Here is a 24,039-nt window from a genome sequence, read left to right as displayed (position 1 = left end):
TTACTATGTGGCCCTTACACCTGATATATAGGAGCTGAGTACAGGCAGCTGCTGGGGCCCCTGATACCATTACTATGTGGCCCTTACATCTGATATATAGGAGCTGAGTACAGGCGGCTGCTGTGGCCCCTGATACCATTACTATGTGGCCCTTACACCTGATATATAGGAGCTGAGGACAGGTGGCTGCCGGGGCCCCTGATACCATTACTATGTGGCCCTTACACCTGATATATAGGGGCTGAGTACAGGCGGCTGCTGGGGCCCCTGATACCATTACTATGTGGCCCTTACCCCTGATATATAGGGGCTGAGTACAGGCGGCTGCTGGGGCCCCTGATACCATTACTATGTGGCCCTTACACCTGATATATAGGAGCTGAGTACAGGCGGCTGCTGGGGCCCCTGATACCATTACTATGTGGCCCTTACACCTGATATATAAGGGCTGAGTACAGGTGGCTGCTGGGGCCCCTGATACCATTACTATGTGGCCCTTACACCTGATATATAAGGGCTGAGTACAGGCGGCTGCTGGGGCCCCTGATACCATTACTATGTGGCCCTTACACCTGATATATAGGAGCTGAGTACAGGCGGCTGCTGGGGCCCCTGATACCATTGCTATGTGGCCCTTACACCTGATATATAGGAGCTGAGTACAGGCGGCTGCTGGGGCCCCTGATACCATTACTATGTGGCCCTTACACCTGATATATAAGCTCTGCTGGGACTCTGTATCCCGCCTGCATTGCATAATGGGGCCCCTGAATACTCTGCACATAAGGGCCCATAGCTCTAATTATGTTGTTTGCAATAGTCGCCCTCCTGCCACCCTGTAATATCGGGTCCCTGCCTGGTGTGGCCCCTATGACTTAATGTCCCCCTGTAAGTGCAGTACACCAGTTATCAGTCTGCACGGCCAGGGTCCGGGACCCCTGTTGTTTTTGTGCTGGCTTTGTAATATATGCTCATTATCAGGGCGCCCTCTTCTCAGACATCCATCTAATCATCCGTCTGTCTCATCCATATTTGCCATATGGAGGTTTCCAGAAATAGGGCAGAACCTACTGGACTTCTGTGAAAGTTGACGAATCTGTTGAGCGCGGCTGAAGCCTCCTGGGAGCCGAGGTAAAATCAGTGGCCGTGGTAAAATTGTGGAGCGGTGGGGTCTGAAAAAGGAATCATGACTATAAGGACAACGTTTGCACAAAGTGATTTCTTTAGAGCCCAACAGCCACTGTGTAAACCTGACAAAAATGCCCCCATCTATCCATCCATTCATCACTCTCATACTCTGTCTATGCAGGTATGTATCTCATCATTCTTCCTTACGGAGTTTCACATGGACCAGTCGGGGCTTTGGTGCGAACTCCCTCACAAAACTGGATTCGGTAGTGTGTGCTGATGAGGCCATAGGCTTAGTAGACTGCGCCTCCAGTAGGCGTACACACCTGATGCACGACAGAGGGCACATTCACTCTGTCTGGACCATTATAGTCTATGGCCACGTCAGATCATATGCCCGAATCCCGTTCAGGTGTAGGCTGCAGCAGGTGGCTGCTGCCTTCTGTGCCCCGCTCCTCCGCCACTGTCGTTCCCCCCAACACCCAGAGCCACAGTGTATATATATATATATATATATATATATATATATATATATGTACACTACTCAAAAAAATAAAGGGAACACTTAAACAACAGAACATAACTCCAAGTAAATCAAACTTCTGTGACATCAAACTGTCCACTTAGGAAGCAACACTGATTGACAATCAATTTCACACGCTGATGTGCAAATGGAATAGACAATAGATGGAAATTATTGGCAATTATCAAGACACCCTCAATAAAGGAGTGGTTCTGCAGGTGGGGACCACAGACCACATCTCAGTACCAATGCTTTCTGACTGATGTTTTGGTCACTTTTGAATGTTGGTTGTGCTTTCACACTCGTGGTAGTTTGAGATGGACTCTACAACCCACAGAAGTTGCTCAGGTAGTGCAGCTCATCCAGGATGGCACATCAATGCGAGCTGTAGAAAGAAGGTTTGCTGTGTCTGTCAGCGTAGTGTCCAGAGGCTGGAGGCGCTACCAGGAGACAGGCCAGTACACCAGGAGACGTGGAGGAAGCCGTAGGAGGGCAACAACCCAGCAGCAGGACCGCTACCTCCGCCTTTGTGCAAGGAGGAACAGGAGGAGCACTGCCAGAGCCCTGCAAAATGACCTCCAGCTGACCACAAATGTGGATGTGTCTGCACAAACGCTTAGAAACCCACTCCATAACGGTGGTATGAGGGCCCGACGTCCACAGATGGGGGTTGTGCTCACAGCCCAACACCTTGCAGGACTCTTGGCATTTGCCTTAGAACACCAGGATTGGCAAAGTGGCAACTGGCGCCCTGTGCTCTTCACAGATGAAATCAAGTTCACACTGAGCACATGTGACAGACGTGACAGAGTCTGGAGACGCCGTGGAGAGCGATCTGCTGCCTGCAACATCCTTCAGCATGACCGGTTTGGCAGTGGGTCAGTAATGGTGTGGGGTGGCATTTGTTTGGAGGGCCGCACAGCCCTCCATGTGCTCACCAGAGGTAGCCTGACTGCCATTAGGTACCGAGATGAGATCCTCAGACCCCTTGTGAGACCATGTGCTGGTGCGGTTGGCCCTGGGTTCCTCCTAATGCAGGACAATGCCAGACCTCATATGGCTGGAGTGTCAGCAGTTCCTGCAAGATGAAGGCATTGAGGTTATGGACTGGCCCACCCGTTCCCCAGACCTGAATCCGATTGAGCACATCTGGGACATCATGTCTCGCTCCATCCACCAACGTCACGTTGCACCACAGACTGTCCAGGAGTTGGCGGATGCTTTAGTCCAGGTCTGGCAGGAGATCCCACAGGAGACCATCCGCAACCTCATCAGGAGCATGCCCAGGCATTGTAGGGAGGTCATACAGGCACGTGGAGGCCACACACAATACTCAGCCTCATCAGGAGCATGCCCAGGCGTTGTAGGGAGGTCATACAGGCACGTGGAGGCCACACACAATACTCAGCCTCATCAGGAGCATGCTCAGGCGTTGTAGGGAGGTCATACAGGCACGTGGAGGCCACACACAATACTCAGCCTCATCAGGAGCATGCCCAGGCGTTGTAGGGAGGTCATACAGGCACGTGGAGGCCACACACAATACTGAGACTCATTTTGACTTGTTTTAAGGACATTACATCAAAGTTGGATCAGCCTGTAGTGTGTTTTTCCACTTTAATTTTGGGGGTGACTCCAAATCCAGGCCTCCATTGGTTAATAAATGTGATTTCCATTGATGATTTTTGTGTGATTTTGTTGTCAGCACATTCAACTTTGTACAGAACAAAGTATTCAATGAGAATATTTCATTCATTCAGATCTAGGATGGGTTATTTCAGTGTTCCTTTTATTTTTTTGAGCAGTGTATATATAAATATACCAGGATGGGGGATATTAACAGAATTGGGAGACATTACCCCTATAACAGTGTAAGCAGCAGACCCCCTCCCCCTTAACAGGGCATAATGACCACATTTTTTGCTTCAATTTTTTTTCTATTTTCCTCCTCTAAAACCTAGGTACGTCTTATGGTCCGGTGCTTCTTATAGTCCGAAAAATACGGTATATGCATTCAGTATATATATACTATGGTAGATGGGCCCACTCAGTTGCACACAGAAGTAGCCACCGGAGCGCCGTCTCCTTAAGTCTCTCACTGGTTTATTTGAAGATGCTGCATAAGCCAGTGAGGAGTTAGCAAAAATAAATACGTGCTTTCTGACCTAAGGAAAAACAAAACATAACATACAGCCGTGTTGCTGTGGGGATCTGCCCGCTCAGGAGAACAACCATCCACTGGTTCAGCTTTTCCTTCTCAGGACACAAAGCGCTGGAGTTCCTCTCTACAGCCCTACTGAACACTGAATGCCTTAGAAGGACTATATACATCCTAGTCCCCACCCTGGGGTGGAGATATGGTGAATGACCTCCCAAATGGTGAACAACCTCCCAACCCGCTCTATGGTCGTTCACAAAAACCCAGCCCTTAAAATGGCCGATTAATCCCTCTCAACACATAGTGTGCTGGTGGAAAACTTATGGGCTTCAAATCACTGAAGCTAACAGCCTCAGTGAAACATACCTCCCCTCCAGCACTTTGCCAGTGACTTTGTCACCATGTATATATAATCAGCATACTGTATACATATTATAAGCATACTCTATATATCCTTTTAAAAGCAGAAGTGTCAATAAATTATTTTTATCAGTTAACAAAATGCAGAGTAAAGTTTGATGGATGAACCAAGATCTCAGTAATAATAATTGTAATTTTTTTTTAATTAATAATAGGATAGAAGGGAGGGACAAAACCAGGAACAGAATCAGTAGGCAAACTCATAGTCAGGAGGACAGCCGGGGTCAGATACCAGGTGATCAGTAACCGCCACGTCTGCGAGCAGTATGAATACCGCGGAGCCTGGTGACAGAGGTGATACTGAGATTGTCCGGGCAGAGATGTAACAGTCAGAAGGCCACCGGTAGATGGTGAAGGTCCTTCTGTACAGCTCCAGCAGTGATGGTGGATCTGCTGGACTTCAGGGAGCTGGATGCGGAGGTTTACCGTCTTTTAGATGTCTCTAGGGGAACGGTGACAACACGCAAATACGCGAGCAGCCCTGGATAATCCATGCCGGCAGGATGATAAGATCCGGCGGAAGATGGAACCTATGAGAAGAGAAGGAAATATAATGTAAGTGATGGGACTCCATATGACATGATACTACTGTGCGGTCACTGTGGCCGGACGCAGAGGAATCTCATCACACAGAGGTCAGGGATCATCGTCAGCCATCATACATGTGACAATCCCATCTCCGACAGATGACATCTGCTCCACATGAATTATTCTCACTGACGACATCACACAACATGGAGATGACTCTCACACTTACCTCGTCTCTTTTTCCCCTTTTTCCCATTTTCTGATTTTTCGTCATCAGCTGGAAATTCTGATCAAAAAGAAGAAAAAACAACAACTCACTAAAGACATATTGTTATGGGATCTGCTTCGTATCTCTCCTGTGTATAGTATATAGATTGTTCTAGTCCTGTCTCCTATAGTCCTGACAATCTGGTATTACACAATAGGGCAGAATAAGTCCTATATACCGGACATGACCTAATATGAGGGGCATTAGATGTGTCACTAATATGGAGCAGTGAGCGCCCTGTGTGCCGCCATGTGGTGCATCCCTAATGAGCGATATTCTACTATAGGAGACGATGTCTCATTATGATGACGGAGGTTACTGGATGCAACAATGTATCACAGAATCCATGATAATACTGTACAAAGTTACAGAAATGGAGACACAGTATGGGCCATGGGCAAAGTAATTGGGTTCCTTGAAACATGGATAACATAGGAGACCCATTAAAGAAAAACCATGTGGAAATATTTCACCCTTGATGACAACATTCACATTGTTTGTGCTATAGACATCTACGTACCTGACAATGGGGACGAGGACGGTAAGCTGGTTATAGCATCGTCTCTAGCAGATTCAGGAAAAGATCCTTTCTGCCTGTTAGGAAGAAGAAAAACGTGTAAATCACAAGTAAATTCAGTATAAAAGGGATTGTCTCACTAGAAGAACCCCGACTATAAGGCCTAATAGGACATATGAAAGTCATAGTGGGGAAGTCTCCTGCTCAAAACGATCTTCTATGGAAACAACTAGCAACAATGGCCGGCATGTAATACTACATATCTCCTGCAGTGTGGGCAAAACTAACAATGCCTGACCGGCAGCAATTATGGGTTGTTATCTCCAGCGGATTCTGAAGCCAATAGCCAATGACCGCTGATCATGGGGCGGTGGATGCTGCATTCAATATTATGGTATTTATGTCCTATATTTGGTGTTGTGCACATATATTAGCCTGGAGCTCCCAATAATGACCCCATAATCTACTCACATTTCTGAGATGTTTCTGCTGGATGCCGGGGTACACTCTGGAGGAAACTTGATAGCGGTGGTACAGAGCTAAAAAATGACAAAAATAAGATATGAAATTCAATTTTTTACGTTTAGGGTATGTGCACACGATGCAGAAATGCTCAGGATTTTTTCCTGAGCGTTAAAGCATCTCTCTGGCAGGAAAAAATTCATGCGGATTGTACATGCGGTTTCCTGCCAGGGACATGCGGAAATGAAGCGGTCTTCACTTTCATTTCCGCATGCGGGTTGACAAGCACTTCCCAAGCGATTTTAGCATCACTTGGAAAGTGCTTGTCAACTTCACACTATATAAATCCATGCAGCCGGCATGGATTTATATAGTGTGTGATGTCAAAAAATAAATATATACTTTACCCTCTGATGGCCCCCGGTGTCCTGCTTCATCGGTCCCGGCTGCCGGCAGTGAAGACTGTAGGACCTTCCGACGTCAGCGTCACGTGACCCGTCACATGACTCTGACGTCAGCGAAGGTCCTTCATTCAACCGCGAAGTGCGCGGGAAGCCGGCAGGACGCAGCGCGGGCCGTCAGAAGGTGAGAATATATATATTTTTTATTTTATTCTTTTTTTTTTAATGGTACCTGGGTCTGGATGAGAGTCCTCTCATCCACACCCGGGTACCATCCGCACATTAGACTGCATGAAAAGCGCATCAACATATACAGTGATGCGGATTCCATGCGGTCTAATGCAAGTCAATGGCGGCAAAAGAGCAGCGTTTCCGCAAAATTAATTGACATGCTGCGGATTTTTGACCGCAGCGTTTACGCTGCGGAAAAATCCGCATCATGGGCACAGCACATGCGGATTTCCATTGGGGAACATTGCTGCCCTTCTACCATGCGTTTTTCATGCGTTTCCGCGACGTTTACGCAACTGCAAAAACGCCGCGGAAACGCATGAAAAACGCATCGTGTGAACTCAGCCTTAGAGGTCTTTTTATGTATTCTGGATTTATTGATCACTTACTTTAGAAAGCCTTTTAGAGGATGTTGTAAAATTTTGGAAGAAAAGGCTCTCATTATCCTCACTTGTGTCCTCCTCCTCTGAGACAATAGGCTTGTTTGTATCAGCGTGATCTACAAGACATAGGTAATGAAGTGTTATTGGCGGTTGTCAGTATAACACAGTCACCATTTATCACTACTATTAATGGGAACCGATTGTCACATATTATTGAAGACGAGACAAACAGCCGCTTAGTCTAGATGACGTCTTCTACTTACTGATAAATAAGCTGGTGTCCTCATCTGAAACAAGCCGAGGAATGTACTCCGGCTTCTGACTTAGAAGGTTTTCAAATTCTAAGTCACTCAGGAATGGATAACTCTTGATCTCAAATGCTCCTCCTGGAAAAAGAAAAACAAAAGTGATGCGGACATTGTTAGAGGCTGCTCCATATCTGAACAGTATTTCTTAATCTTAAGTAATGACAAAACCGAAGGAAACAAACTGAAAGTTATATTATGGAGAACTAGAAATAGGCAAGCAGATAGAGAAGTGCTGATCCTCATGGACAGGAGCGAAGAGTCCTCGTTGTAAAAAGTGAATATTAATACTAATAAAGTATATCAGTTACCTGTCCCAAGTCTTTGTGCAGGATTTGTTCTGAGCAGGTCATTAATAAGGTCCTGAGCATCGGGGGGAGGAGCGCGATCCCAATCCCAAATTATGTCTCCTGTTATATAGAAAATTACAGAAAATAAAACCTCTGTTTTGGACTGTATTATAAAGTAGAGGAAATAACTAAATTCATGTAATCAGTCAAAGCAATGATCGGATTATTCTACTTACCAGTGACAATATTTTTATAGAGCTCAGATAGGGAATCCCCATGAAATGGTACATATCCCACCAGAAACTCATGCAGGATGATTCCCATTGACCACCAGTCGGCAGGTCTTCCATAGCCTTTCTTCAGAATGATTTCTGGGGCCATGTAAAGCGGGGTGCCACAGTCCTGGAAACCAACAGAAGGTAAAAATGAGAATTGATGAAATTATTATTATGACAAGTTCTCGACATAAAAACTCAATGACAGAAGATAAAATATCAGTTGAAAAGTTCTCTAGAAATGAAGAACGTAGAGAAGAGACAATAGTGTGATGAGATTTGTAAAGAACCATCTAAGTTCCTGTAAGTGATGCCAACCTCATGGTCCTGGAACTCTCTGGCGATGTCCTCCAATGATTCCTTGTGGGTGTTGGTTTCTGGTATCATGACACCAACTTTTGAAATCCCAAAATCGGCGACTTTAATGTGTCCAGCCGGTGTAATCAGGAGGCTGTGAAAGAGAAGATGGTTTTAGGCTCACAGGCTGTGTGGTAATAAATGATAACTTTCCCCCCTTTATTAAACTATAGGGGGCACTTACTTCTCTGGCTTCAGGTCTCTATGCAACACACCATAGCTGTGCAGGTATTCCACAGCAAGTATCGCTTCTGCAAAGTACAGGCGGGCCAAGGGGACAGATAAAGGACCCCTGGTGCTTAGGAGGGTCCCACAGTCTCCACCTATAGAAGAAAGGAAATATGAGCGGTGAGGGGTTTATACAGCAGATCACCACGATGGATCATGAGAAGTGAGCGGAGACATTGGGGCAGGAGAGAATATATACAGATATAATGTATAGAGCACAGAATATTAGTCTGAGGTCATGGTGAGATGTCGTCCATGTCACTAATAAAGTGATGTCTCATCTCGTCTACAGCTGGCGATACTGACGTGCTCAGTGCGGACATACAGGGAGATCACACACATCAATGACTTTCCATAATATCTATAGTAAATGCTCTGCGGGGATGTAACCGTCCACGGGGACAAGTCCTAATGATATGAGCGGTGATAAGATGTCAGCAGACATGGGCTGAATATAATACATGTACATCTCCTACCTCCTACATACTCCATGACCATACACAGGTGAGATCTAGTAGGGAAGGAGCAGAGCATGGAGGTCACAAAGGGACAGTCAGCGAATGTCACGATGTCCCTCTCCAGATAGGCCCCTTCCACATGTTTTGGAGTATCCAGGTCCCGCTTGGCAATTTTCTTCATAGCGAAGATCTTCTGTGAGTCTTTATGGTGAACTAAGTGGACAGACCTGGAGAGAAGAAGAAACCATGGTTTATAGTGAATCCTTATTAACAGTCCTTCTATAGAAGTCATTATATGATCTTCTGTACTAATGTTTAATACCAGAAGTCCGACCATTACTAGAAATCCACATCTAGAAATACATTAAATAATACTACATAGATCATCTATGGGAGGGTCTACACAATGCCACGTCTGCCGGACCCTCACTCAGGTCACATTATCACCTGTGGGAGGTCTGCACAATGCCACATCTTCCACACCCTCACCCAGGCCACATTGTCACCTATGGAAGGTGTGCACAATGCTAGGTCTGCCAGACCCTCACCCAGGTCACGTTATCACCTTTCACCTCAGATCATGTCCCTATGATAACACTGAATGGCAAAGCACAGAGGATGAAGCATTATCATAGGGAACCCTGAGAAATGTGGCTTATGCTAACTGAAATCTCACCCAAAAGATCCGCTGCTGATCAGCTTAGATGTTTCGTAGTCGCTCATACGCGGCTTTCTCGCCGGGATCAATGATTCCATCAAGTCCTAGAAAAGAAGAAGAAGAAGAAATGATATTAAGATCTAGAAGCTGCTGGAGAAAATCTCCAGATGCAGAAACGTCTCCCCCTATATTATGTCCCATCTGATGTCACTGATCCGATAGGTGAGCAGAAACCTGCTGACGGATTCCCTATAATATAAACGCTATTATCTAATGCAATAGTGTCATCTCCTCTAATAATAGAGGCGCCCCCTGGTTATATGGGGGATAATACTGGACGGGTCATTCACACCCCGTGATCTGGTGATACACAGACATCTACCTCTATAATACTTACACCGGCAGGTTCTTGGATCTCCGGGATCTCTAAGATTACACTGTCAGGATCCAACAGCTCAGTTGTTTCTAAAATAGCGATAAAATGATGAGGAAATAAAATGTATTAGAGGATATTAATCCTACAGACATAATACAGCAATATAATGGAGAAATGACTATTCTGTATGGAGGACTATGTGGGGCCATTATTCTTTATGGAGGACTATGTGGGGCCATTATATTGTATGGAGGACTATGTGGGGCCATTATTCTGTATGGAGGACTATGTTAGGCCTATTATTCTGTATGGTGGAATATGTGGGGCCCATTTTTCTGTATGGAGGACTATATGGGGCCCATTATTCTGTATGGAGGACTATGTGGGGCCCATTATACTGTATGGAGGACTATGTGGGGCCTATGATTCTCTATGGAGGACTTTGTGGGGCCCATAATACTTTATGGAGGACTATGTGGGCCCATAATACTGTATGGAGGACTATGTGGGGCCTATTATTCTCTATGAAGGACTATGTGGGGCCCTTTATACTCTACGGTGGACTATGTGGGGCCCATAATACTGTATGGAGGACTATGTGGGGCCCATTAATCTCTATGGAGGACTATGTGGGGCCCATTATTCTGTATGGAGGACTATGTGGGGCCCATTATTCTGTATGGAGGATTATGTGGGGTCAATTATCCTGTATGGAGGACTATGTGGGGCCATTATACTGTGTGGAGGACTGTGTGGGGCCATTATTCTGTATGGAGCACTATGTGGGGCCATTATTCCATAAGGAGGACTATGTGGGGCCATTATTCCTTATGGAGGACTATGTGGGGCCATTATATTGTATGGAGGACTATGTGGGGCCATTATTCTGTATGGAGGACTATGTGGGGCCTATTATTCTGTATGGTGGAATATGTGGGGTCCATTATTCTGTATGGAGGACTATGTGGGGCCCATTATTTCGTATGGAGGACTATGTGGTGCCCATTATACTGTATGGAGTACTATGTGGTGCCCATTATACTGTGTGCCGGACTATGTGGGGCCAATTATTCTGTATGGAGGGCTATCTGGGGCACGTTATTCTGTATGGATGACTTTGTGGGACCCATTATTCTGTATGGAGGACTATCTGGTGCCCATTATTCTGTGTGGAGGACTTTGTGGGGCCCATTATTCTGTTTGGAGGACTTTGTGGGGCCCGTTATTCTGTGTGGAGGACTATGATGGGCATTATTCTGTATGGAGGACTATGTGGGGCCCATTATTCTGCATGGAGCACTATGTGGGGCACATTATTCTGCATAGAGGACTATGTGGGACCCATTATTCATTATGGAGGACTTTCTGGGACCCATTACTCGTTATGGAGGACTTTGTGGGACCCATTATACTGCATTCTGGTTGGCTCGTGACTTTTTCCAAGTTTTTCATTTTGGCTCTCTGTATGTTTGATTACAGAGTGGAAAGAGTAACTATGACATTATCCCCTGTTCTCTTTAATATCTGGATATTTCCGGTAGAAGGTTGTGTGATCGGCTCACCTGTAGTCAGATCGCTGCTCGGTCCCGGCTGACTCGTATTAGGGTCAGGGGTCTCTGGGGTCACATTTTGCTCGTCTTCGGTGTCGCCTTCTGGTGTCTCCTGATTGATAGAATATATAGAATTACCACGAGGAACCTTCCACTAAATCACCAAATCCACAAATCAGGAAGGACTAAACCCGCATTTACAGACGCACCAACTGTAACTATACAGATCAGCCGCCATCATGAGGACTTTTATCAGATAAAATGGATTAAGATGAGGTAACATTGCAAAAACATTAATATGGATAATAGAGGGAGACAGAGGCGGAAATACAGACTTCCCACCACTGAGCTGTGACTACATCAGCAGAATACAGACTGCCATCAGCAGAGACAGGCGGCCATATTACCTCCTGTGCTTGCCAGGGGCTGACAGGGAGGCCGATAAGATCTAACACCAGATCTTCTGATATCTGGCTGGTGATCTGGAGAAGATCAGAAAACAAGGACGTGTGATAGAGAAGATGATGGATCCTTACCGGGCGTTCCGATGAGCGGGCCGGACCTTCCAGTACACACAGGACTTTTTCGGTCAGTTCTTTAACAAAAGACAAATCTCTATATTGAGATCTTTTTTCAGCCTATAAAGAAGAAAAGAAACACAAATGAAAAATCTCGAGATGAGAAAGATCACAATGAAGGCCGCCATTGTATCTGACATCTGCTCCTCTCTGCAGATACATTGACTACATATCTGGGGTCTTGTCCTGTTTTATATTGGAAGAAAGAAGAAGCTTCTATCCCACCGTTATTATCCATTATTGTGGAGAAGATTTGTGCGGAGCGTCCACCATTTACCTGCTGTGGAATGTCCTAATGTTCCATAGCGAGAAACTGCAAGTGCTCAGTCACTATGGAGCCAACAACGGCAGCCATGACCCTGTGTAGATTGTACACAGTGACTGTGAGCTCTGATGTCATAATGGCCGACCATCACTAGTGATGTCATCATGGAATCTTGTGATGGAATCTTATAGCGGCGGCTCTGCACAAATACATGCTGCCAAGCAATATTTAAAGTGTGTGGGGGCTCATGCTGTATATAGGGGGCTATGTGACGGCTCAGCTATTTATAGCGGGCTATGTGAGGGCTCATACTGTATATAGAGGGCTATGTGAGAGCTTGGCTGTATATAGAGGGCTATGTGAGGGCTCATACTCTAAATAGGATTCTGTGTGTGAGCTCATACTGTACATTGGTGCTATGTATGGGCTCTTACTGTATAAAGGGTGCTGTGTGTGGGCTCTTACTGTATATAGGGTATGTGTGTGGGCTCTTTCTGTATGTAGGGGGATGCCAGCACACTTAATTCTGCTCAATATTAAGTGATACAGTTAATAATATAAAATATAATTCATATGTTAATATTGAGCAGAATTAATTTCAGCCTATTGATTCGGCCTACACAACAGTCACATTTCTCATTTGGCCCCTCAGTAATATTACTTTCCCACCCCTGCTCTATTATGTATAGCGCTCTGTTATGTGTAGTGCACCCGAGCACCTGCATGTTAATCGCGTGACTTATCACATGATCTATCAAAGGCAATCTTGTGACATGTCATGTGATACATCGGGTGCTGGGAGCCCACGGCTCCTAAACTGCCCAGGGCCCTGGCTACTCTTAATCAGCCCCTGCTTCTATCCCACCATTATTATCCATTATTGAGAAGTGTTATGCGGAGCTTCCGCCACTTACCTGCTGTAGTAATGTCCTGATGTTCTGAGGTAAATCCGTCAGATACTCTGAGGTGAGATGACCTCGGTGGTATTTGGTAAGGCAGTCCCTTACAAGCTCCACCACCAGCCGGTGAGTGAAGCTGAGGACGCCATCGGGTGGTAGAAGCACAATCTCAGGGCGATTGGTGGTAAGAATCTCCCATAGAGCTTCTACTTGAAGATTGTCCAAAAGTAATTCAGCCATAGAAGCTGCAAGTGCGATCAGTCACTATATATAATAGCGAGAAACTGCAAGTGCGCTCAGTCACTATGGGATAGCGAGAAACTGCAAGTGCGATCAGTCACTATAGAATAGCGAGAAACTGCAAGTGCGCTCAGTCACTATGAAGCCAACAAAGGCAGCCGTGAACCTGTGTACATTGTATATATAGTGACTGTGAGCTGTGATGTCATAATGCCCGACCATGACCTGTGATGTCATCATGGAATCTTGTGATGGAATCTTCAAGGAATGGCTCTACACACATACATGCTGCCTAGCAATATGCTTTTTTGGCCGTCCTCTTTTATTTCCAAATACAACACAACCAGGATAAGGGAATGTTCACACGTTGCGTTTTTGCAGCATTTTTTTCCACACCAAAAACCAGGTTGTACTCAGGAAAAACACTGCATACAATCCACACTTATTTGCTGTGTTTTTGCAGTGTTTATACTTGTGGGTTTTTTTTTTCATTCATTTGAATGGGTGAAAAATGTTGCAAAACCCCTGAAAGAATTAACATCCTGCAAATTTAAAATAAAAAAAGGAAAAAAACGCAGCATGTGAATGAGACTTTAGAAATCTCATTCTCTAAGCTGGTACTGTAAAACGCAGTGTTTTAGCAGCAGAAAAATAACCCTGAAAAAACTGCCACTTGTGAACATTCCTCAAAGATATAATAGTCATATTATGGGAAATATTGTGTATATTTATTCCTCGCGTGTCTTTTTTTTACCAAATAACATTTACCTCATTGGTTGGAGAGTTTACTATTAACAACTGTGACAAATATTGAAGAATTAATGATAAGTGACCCAAGTGATCAATCATTTACGTCATTAATGGTGATGGGCGAGCACTAAAATGCTCGGGTGCTCGATGCTCGGGTCGAGCACATTGGAATACTCGGCTGCTCGACCCGAGCAATGAGCCCAATGTAAGTCTATGGGAAACTCGAGCATTTTTCAGGCGGCTCCCCCCGGCGGTCTGCAGAGGGCCTAAAAATTGCCCAAATCGATGGGAACAGTGCTCAAATGACATGGGAACAGCATGGGGAAGACCCCTGGAAGCATTTCTGACTCCCAGGTCACTGCTGTCAACAATGTTGTCAGAAGTATTTACGCCACTTTTACGGACTCACAATAAAATATACAAAAACGAAACCAAAATGGATTTTCCTGGGAAGTATGTTAAGGAACATCCTTTCCAGAGTTATAACTTGTATATAAGGGAAAATAAATAACCAAAAACAAAAATACTCCTCCACACCTTGGGCTATGTTCACACGTAGCGTTTTTGATGCGTTTTTGCACTTTTGCATTGCTTTCAACCAACACAAATGCATTCACCAGGAAATGTCATTTTAACATTTTACAACCTTATCTGGCCATGTGGTGTGTGACACATCATCAGACACATGCATACAGTGCTGAAAAGACATGGGAACAGCATGGAAGAATCTCTGACTCCCAGGTCACTGCCTAAAAGTGTGCCCATGATAAGAGATGCTTGGCGCATGCGAAGATGCCTCCCGCCATGGACCTGTCGTTACAGATTTGCAACAATCACCATCCACGTCCTTGTCCCTCCTCAGCGTTCAGTTCCTTGGAATGCAAGTGCAAGTATGCAGGCAGCCACCCACCTACCCACCGGCTGCAATACTATACTGACAAATTTTTGACAGCTACTTGCACTTGAAATGTAGCCTTTTAGGCTCGTGGAGGTGGAAGCTTTTCATAACCTCATGTCGGCGGCGGCCGGGTGTCCATACTCTTTCCCCAGCCACCACTATATTTCCCGGTATCGCCTCTGCCTTCCACAAGCACGGGTCCCACAACATTACCCGTGCCCTCCCCAGTGCACTTACTGAGAAGGACCGCCTAACCACAAACACATGGACAGGTGAACGTGGCCAGGGACAGTACATAGCCAGTCCACAACTTTTTTTTGCTGACAGTTGTATTTAGTTCGGTGAAAGGACTGGCATAGAGGGAAACCGTATCTACCCTGGGTGTCATTTCTCCCAGGAAGTCCTGTAATTCAGCTTGTTGCAGAAGCAATGGCAGTCCGTCCAACATCAACTCGCACTTGTCGGTGGTGCTTTGACACACACACATCTTTCTTTTCGCATTTTATTTCTTGAATACAGAGTTGGACAATGGCCTGATCTGTAATGCTTTTTGAGAAATAACATGCATAAGCATGGCCGATCCACATTAAAAAAGCAGCCACAGAGTGTCCGGAAACCTTCCCCCACAATTTTATTAGCCAGGGCAGCTTTTCGGCAGGGTTGGACGGGCCCACCAGAGAACCGGAGACTACTCTGGCGGGCCCTGGCTTCTCCTTCTGGAGAGTTCATAGTGCCGAAGTGAGGCCATGATGATGATAGAGGCCACCATCTGCTTAGTTTTCTGTTACTTGGAATGCAAGTGCAAGTATGTAGCCATCCACCCACCCACAGGCCGCAACACTAAACTGCCAGATTTCTGGGCAGCTGCTTGCACTTGAAATATGGCTTTTTAAGCTCGTGGAGGCGGAAGCTGTCCACAATCTTATGGCGGCGGCGACTGGGTATCTATACTCGGTCCCCAGCCGCCATTATTTTTTCCGGTATTGTCTCCTCCTTCCACAAGCATGGGTCCCACAACATTACCCGTGCCCTCCCCAGTGGAAGGACTGCCTAACCACAAACACGTGGACAGGTGAATATGGCCAGAGACGGTACGGAGCCAGTCCACAACTTTTTTTGCTGAGAGTTGTATTTAGCTCGGTGAAAAGACTGGCATAGAGGGGAACATCATACTGTGTGTCGGGGAATGTACTGTGGGGGCATCATACTGTGTGGGGGAATGTACTGTGGGGACATCATACTGTGTGTGTGGGGGAATGTACTGTGGGGACACCATACTGTGTGTTGGGGGGAAATGAACTGTGGGGACATCATACTGTGTGGGGGGAATGTACTGTGGGGGCATCATACTGTGTGTGAAGGAATGTACTGTGGGGGCATCATACTGTGTGTGGGGGAATTATACAGTGTGTTGGAGGAATGTACTGTGGGGGCATCATACTGTGTGTGGGGAGGAATGTACTGTGGGGAATCATACTGTCTGTGGGGGGAATGTACTGTGGGGACATCATACTGTGTGTGGGGGAATGTACTGTGGGGACATCATATTGTGTGTGGGGGGAATGTACTGTGGGGGTATCATACTGTGTGTGGGGGAATGTACTGTGGGGACATCATACTGTGTGTGGGGGAAATGTACTGTGGGAGCATCATACTGTGTGTGGGGGGGAATGTACTGTGGGGACATCATACTTTGGGGGGGATGTACTGTTTGGACATCATACTGAGTGTGGGGGAATTTACTGTGGGGGCATCATACTGTGTGTGAGAATTTACTGTGGGGACATCATGCTGTGTAGGGGCATTATATTGTGTGTGAGGGGGAATATACTGTGGGGGCATCATAATGTGTGTGTGGGAATGTACTGTGGGGGCATCATACTGTGTGTGGGGCGGAATGTACTGTGGGGGCATCATACTGTGTGTGTGGGGGGAATGTACTGTGGGGGCATCATACTGTGTGTGTGTGGGGGGAATGTACTGTGGGGACATCATACTGTGTGTGGAGGAATCTATTGTGGGGACATCATACTTTATGGGGAGGAATGTACTGTGGGGACATCATACTGTGTGTGTGAGGGAATGTACTGTGGGGGCATCATACTGTGTGTGGGGAGGAATGTACTGTGGGGCCATCATACTGTGTGTGGGGTGATGTACTGTGAGGACATCATACTGTGTGTGGAGGAATGTACTGTGGGGGCATCATACTGTGTGTGTGAGGGAATGTACTGTGGGGGCATCATACTGTGTGTGGGAAGGAATGTACTGTGGGGCCATCATACTGTGTGTGGGGGGGGGAAGGACTGTGAGGACATCATACTGTGTGTGGGGGGGAATGTACTGTGGGGACATCATACTGTGTGTGGGGGGAATGTACTGTGGGGGCATCATACTGTGTGTGGGGGGGAATGTGCTGTGGGGACATCATACTGTGTGTGGTGGAATGTACTGTGGGGACATCATACTTTGTCGGGGGAATGTACTGTGGGGGCATCATAATGTGTGTGTGAAGAGCTGTTTATCATCGTACAATGATTGAATAACGGGAGCAGATGATTTATAAAAAGCACTGAATTATATGGTGTGGATTTGCTGCTACTGTGTCACCCCAGGCCTGGATGCCACAAACTTGTAAGGCTGTGTCTGAGAGCAGGAGGGAGGTTCTCTGGTCATGGACCATTAGCATGCAGCACCTCCTGTCCCAGGCCAGTAGGGGGAGCAGGCTGCCCCTATAAAAGCTGGTACTGAGGGCAGGGTTAGGGAGACCAGGACCCACTTCTGAAGCATCCAGAAGGGTTCCCAGAAGAGAGGGACAGGTCAGCGGCAGCTGAGGAGTCCAGGAGGCTAAGGAGGAACAGCAAGCCAGGGACAGAGGCGACGAGAGCCGGTCCTGGCTGAGAGAGAACAACATACCGGACACTGGGATCCGAGGCTGTCAGAATTGCAAGTCCTGCAGCAGATCATCTACTTGCGAGGGATTTTAGGTCCCTTGACCTAAGAAGCCTGGAAGCTCCGCCACACAGAGGGACCAGTACAGCACAGACAAGCTATAGGTACCTAGGGCCCGAGTCGCAAGCCATACAGGCGTAGTACACGGCCAGCTCAGGGACGTGGGCTATCATACCACTAAAGGGGGAGATAGTCAGCAAGGGCAGAGAGAGAACGGTAGGCCTACCCACTCACCCTGACCAGTGGAGCTCGCCCCAATGCCCTCAGACACCCAGGTCCATTCCTCCCTGTACTCCTGGTGGGTCTGTGATAAGATCTGCAGTAAAAGACCCTGGACTGCATTATTGGACTCTGTGTGATTACTGCTGCGCCTGCACCATCACCCCCAGCATCCTATTACACTGCCCTGAGGCTACACTCCTCCCATGGGGAGTTGTACTATTCCCTGCTGCACCCCCAACACCAGCCTCAGCGGTCTGCCCTGCAGCGGCGGTCCTCCCTGACCGCAATCCACAGGTGGCGTAGTCGGACTTTCAAAACCTACAAATACACTGCCACAGCATTTGGTCTGACCACCCTGAGCCACGGGACCGGGTCGCCACTACTACTCCCAGCATTGCCCTGTTGTCTGGTTCCGAGAGCCCCACGGCCCAGGGGGCGAGTCACTACAAGTAAGGATAGACGATACAATAAGCTCTATCGTAATATGTAGCAGCGAGTCAGCGGAATGTATCAATTCTAATATTGAGCAGAATTGATTTCAGCCTGTTGATTTTTCCCTCCAGAACAGTGGAGGGCTCCTCGGGAAAATAAATTGGCCATCCCTGGTATAACGTAATACTAAAATCTCACATTTTATGAGAGAAAACTGTATTTTATAACGATGCTTCCGTACATAAATCGAGAGAACTTCTTTTCATCAGACGACCCCTTTATCACCTATCCAAGGTGATCGGTGGTGTCCAACAGCTTAGAGCGGCACTGATGGGCAGAATGTGGCACTTTTATCACTTTTGGAATTGGGCAGCGGTGCACATGCTCAGTCTGACCTCCATTCTTGCCCTTTGGGGCTGCAGAGCGCTCTGCTTTTTCCAACAGCTCCATTGAGAATGAATGGATCAGTGGTCGGGCATCCAACCAGACGCTCCATTTTGTAACAGGGATAGAAATAGATGAGAAGATGCACTTAAATGTTTGGCCGCAGCAAGAGTGCATCGAGTGCCTGTGCTTGGTTTGAACAGTCATTCTGTGCTGACAGAGTCCCTTTAAGGCCTCAAACCTATTAGATAATTGTCAGCCCTACATTGTTTCTGGGCAGACAGTTACACAAGATTATGTCCCATTTCATGAAGATTGGCCTTTTACACGCCTGTTTTAGTGAAGGATTAGCTGGAAAAACCTGCGGCGCTGTTAAGCCTCTCCCCAAGAAGCTCCGCAAGGCTTCAAAATTTTGCCGGTGCTGGTCAAGACTGGTGGACACATGGGAAAAGTCAAATTTTGGCAAAATTGAACAATCTGCATTGTGTGTAATATTTTATGATACAATAAATGATTAGAAAAATGCAAGTTTTATTAATGAGAAAAAAACTGAACTTTGCAGAATTTGTTGGCGACATAGAAATATGTAAAAAATATAAAAGTGTAAAAAAATTTTTACAATTTTTAATGCTTACAATAAAAACTTGAGCAATTCCCCCAAAAATCATTAGAGCCATGAAATCAATACATATACAGATGAAACCAGAAGTTTCCATCCACTATATAAAGAGACACATCTGCATGTTTTTATCAATATCTGACATGAAATCAGAATAAATCTTTCCCCTTTTAGGTCAATTAGGATTACCATCATTTTTGATATTTTCCAAATGCCAGAATAATGAGAGAGAGAGAATGTTTTAAGGCATTTTTATTACTTACTGCAAAGTCTTAACATTATTCTAATCACTAATCAGTGTGTATATTTGTTCACGACACAATAGAATCCCATAATTTCTGCCTATTCACATCTTAGTATTATGTATGATCAGGTTAGAGTGTATGGCTGCTGAGCGCTAGCATTTATGGGCGCCTCCCCCTGACCTTGGCTGTTTCTGGCTCTTAGACCCTGCTGGCACGCACTGCCGTCATGTCCGTGACTGCACTGCCGGCTTGCGGGTCAAATGCCAGAAGCCGCAGAGTCACATGTATTGTGGCGGGCACAGAATGTCTCACGCCGTATACCAGCCAGAACACATACCGGAAAGTCAGGTGACACACTTTTTCTCTCCGGCTCGGTTCATGATTGGATTAGGCTCCCTATATAACATCTGGCGTTCCCCTCCCTGGCACGACCCCTGAGGAAGTGTTGATGAAACGCGCGTCGGGGTGGAGGGACGCGTGATTACCCTGCCTAGAAGCTGCCATTCTAACCAGGTATTTCTTTCTCATGAGGTGTTGAGCTGTTTTGTCTATTTGTGGACAGTGCCACTATTACACTATAGTTATTCTATGGGACCGTACCCAGCCTCTTTTATGTACCCAGTCTCCCCTGATAGATATACTAACATTATTAACCGCTATATGCATTAGTTTCTTTGAGGCTGGAAACAATACGTTATCTTTATCTAAGCACTTTGCACTTTTTTGCTGGACAGTCGACTCTATATCATCATATGCACTGCCGCTTTACATTTTATAGGCGTATCTCAAACTCATCAGTGATAGTCTAGTGACCGTTATAATAGCATATGCATTTCTTTCTTTCTATTTTTGCCACATGAGCGGTTATTCAGATTGAAATCTTTTGTAGTGCATTTGTATAGTCACATTATTTCAGTAATGGGGTAATATATGGTTATTACTCTTGCTGCGCAGATATAGGGTACAGCATTTGTTTGTCCCTCACATTTGAGGCCCCTGGTATTTTAATTATTGTTATTTTATGTTCTAATAAAATTATATTGTTAATATTATTTGAAGTGTTCATGTTTTTGTTTATCCTACCAGGGTTCTGGTTATAGCAGAATCAATTTTTGATATATATAAAGTCAAAAGTTTACATACATTTCATTAGTATTTGGTACCATCACCCTTAAACTGAATGACTTGGGTCAAACTTTTGGGATATCCTTCCACAAACTTCTCACAATAGTTGGTCGGAATTTGGACCCATTCCTCCTGGCAAAACTGGGGTAACAGATCCAGGTTTGTAGGTCGCCTTGCTCGCAGCAAGAGTTCCCATAAATTTTCAATAGGATTGCAATCAGAGCTTTGTGATAGCCACGCCGAAACATTGACTTTGTTATTCTTAAGCCACTTTGTTCCCATTTTGTCAATATGCTTCGGGTCATTGTCCATTTGGAATACCCATTTCCGCCCAAGCTTTAACTTCCTGGCTGATGTCTTGAGATGTTGCTTCAGTATTGCCACATAATCTTCTTTTCTCATGGTGTCATCTATTTTGTGAAGTGAACCAGTCCCTCCTGCAGCAAATCAACCCCAGATCATGATGCTGCCACCCCCATGTTTCACAGTTGGGATGGTGTTCTTAGGCTTCCAAGCTTCTCTCTTTTTCCTCCAAACGTAGCGATGGTCATTATGCCAAAAAAGTTCAATTTTAGTTTCATCAGACCACAGACATGTCTCCAAAAATTAAGGTCTTTGTTCCTGTGTGCATTTGCAAACATTAATTTGGCTTTTTTATGTTTCTTTTGGAGTAATGGCTTCTTCCTGGCAGAGTGGCCTTTCAGCCCATGTTGATACAGTACTCGTTTCACTGTGGTTATTGACACAATCTTACCAGCTTCCGCCATCATCTTCACAAGGTCTCTTGCTTTTGTCCTTGGGTTGATATGCACGTGTCGGACCAAAGCACGTTCATCTCTGGGACACAGAACCCGTCTCCTTCCTGAGCGATAAGATGGCAGTACATTCCCATCTTGTTTGTACTTGCGTATAATTGTTTGTACAGATGACCGAGGCACCGTCAGGTATCTTGAAATTGTATCTAAGGATGAGCCAGACTTGTGCAAGTCCACAATTCTCTTCCTGATATCTTCGCTAATTTCTTTAGACTTTCCCATGATACTACAGAAAAAAAAACTATTAGAAGCTTCCAAACACATTACATCATCATATGGGCAGTCCAGAATTGTTTAAAGGCATAGTAATCTTAGTGTGTGTAAACTTTTGACTTTGCAGTAAGTAATAAAAATGACTTAAACATTCTCTCTCTCTCATTATTCTGGCATTTGGCAAATTTTAAAAATTATGGTAATCCTAATTGACCTAAAACGGGAAAGGTTTATTCTGATTTCATGTCAGATATTGAGAAAAACATGCAGATGTGTCTTTTTATATAGTGTATGGAAACTTCTGGTTTCAACTGTATGTGTGTGTATGTATGTATATATGTATATATTACACATACAGTTATGGCCGAAAGTGTTCACTCCCTTGAAATTGTTTCAGAAAATGAAGTATTTCTCCCAATTATTGCTGTTACACATGTTTTGCTATACACACTTTATTTTCTTTGTGTGTATTGCAACAACACATAAAAGCAGAAAAAAAGGCAAATTGGACATAATTTCACACACAGCCCCAAAAATGGTCTGAACAAAATTGTTGGCACCCTCAACTTTAATATTTGGTTGCTCACCCTTTGGAATAAAATAACTGCAATCAATCGCTTCCTATAACCATCAACAAGCTTCTTACACCTCTCAGCTGGAATTTTGACCACTCTTCTTTTGTAAACTGCTCCATGTCTCTCATAGTTGCTGCTACTTCATACCTCTCCAGCGCTATGTTTCCATCCATTTCTGCGGGCTTCTTGAAGTATGTTTGGGGTCATTCTCCTGGAAGAACCATGACCTAGGACGCAAACCCAGCTTTCTGACACTGGGCACTACATTGCGACCCAAAATCCGTTGGTAATATTTTTCAACAATTTTGGTTCTCAAGTACTCAGCCAGTTCTCTTCTCTTTCTGTACTCCATGCTTAGTGTGGCACACACAGACACAATGCAAAGATTGAGTCAACTTCTCCACTTTTTATCTGGTTTCAGGTGTGATTTTCATATTGCCCACACCTGTTACTTGCCACAGGTTAGTTTGAATGAGCATCACATGCTTGAAACAAAGTTGTTCACCCACAATTTTGGAAAGGTGCTATCAATTTTGTCCTGCCCATTTTTGGGGTTTTGTATGAAATGATGTCCAATTTGCCTTTTTTCCTTTTGTTTGTTTTTTTCTTTTGTTCCAATACACACAAAGAATATTAAACATGTGTATAACAAAACATGTATAATTGCAATAATTTTCTGGGAGAAATACTTCATTTTCTGGAACAATTTTAAGATTGCCAACACTTTCGGCCGTGGCCATATATAGTAGCTGAGTACAGGTGGCTGCTGGGGCCCCTGATACCATTACTATGTGGCCCTTACACCTGATATACAGTGGTGGCCAAAAGTATTGGCACCCCTGCAATTCTGTCAGATAATACTCAGTTTCTTCCTGAAAATGATTGCAATCACAAATTCTTTGGTATTATTATCTTCATTTAATTTTCTTGAAAAGAAAAAACACAAAAGAGAATGAAACAAAAATCAAATCAATGATCATTTCACACAAAACTCCAAAAATGGGCCAGACAAAAGTATTGGCACCTTCAGCCTAATACTTGGCTGCACAACCTTTAGCCAAAATAACTGCGAACAACCGCTTCCGGTAACCATCAATGAGTTTCTTACAATGCTCTGCTGGAATTGTAGACCATTCTTCTTTGGCAAACTGCTCCAGGTCCCTGATATTTGAAGGGTGCCTTCTCCAAACTGCAATTTTGAGATCTCTGCACAGATGTTCCATGGGATTCAGGTCTGGACTCATTGCTGGCCACCTTAGAAGTCTCCAGTGCTTTCTCTCAAACCATTTTATAGTGCTTTTGGAAGTGTGT

This window comes from Phyllobates terribilis, unplaced genomic scaffold, assembly GCF_046119375.1.
Source record: "Phyllobates terribilis strain yellow unplaced genomic scaffold, ASM4611937v1 Scaffold_19__1_contigs__length_20705806, whole genome shotgun sequence".
Lineage (NCBI taxonomy): Eukaryota > Metazoa > Chordata > Amphibia > Anura > Dendrobatidae > Phyllobates > Phyllobates terribilis.
The sequence above is the reverse complement of the archived record's forward strand: the minus strand, read 5'-3'. Positions refer to the sequence as shown.